The 402-nt window shown below is 49.5% G+C and overlaps 1 protein-coding gene across 1 annotated transcript in view; it reads right to left on the bottom strand.

Annotated features, from left to right (window-relative positions):
* LOC119587349 (GTPase-activating Rap/Ran-GAP domain-like protein 3) overlaps positions 1 to 402 on the bottom strand; it is a 420180-nt gene that overhangs the window by 42347 nt on the left and 377431 nt on the right. The window lies entirely within an intron of this gene.

The raw sequence follows: 402 nt of genomic DNA, 5'->3' as shown, positions 1-402 counted from the left end.
CATCAAACTCAATCATTTCATTTCTTTCTTTTCCTCGTCTTAGAAATAAATGTCCCTTTTTTCAGAGATGCATCACGCCCTCATCCCCCTCTTCAACCCCCCCCCCCCCCTGACGCGAGACAGCAGGGCCTTGTGTCAACATCCAGAACATCGTGAGGCAACGCTTCGTCAACCCATTTCTCTTTGGGAGAAAAAATTGAATATATACGATTTTTGTAGGGGCGGGGGAGGGGGAGGTAATAGGGGAGGGGGAGGTACAGGGGGAGGGGGAGGTAAATGGGGAGGGGAGGGGGAGGAAAAGGGGGAGGGGGAGGTAAAAGGGGATGTGTAGGGAGAGAGAGAGAAAAAAAAACTACATGGTTGGATTCTTGCTCGATATAGGTTTACATTGGGGTTTATGTA

Source organism: Penaeus monodon, chromosome 22 (assembly GCF_015228065.2).
Source record: "Penaeus monodon isolate SGIC_2016 chromosome 22, NSTDA_Pmon_1, whole genome shotgun sequence".
In the NCBI taxonomy this organism is placed as follows: Eukaryota; Metazoa; Arthropoda; class Malacostraca; order Decapoda; family Penaeidae; genus Penaeus; species Penaeus monodon.
The sequence above is the reverse complement of the archived record's forward strand: the minus strand, read 5'-3'. Positions and strand labels throughout refer to the sequence as shown.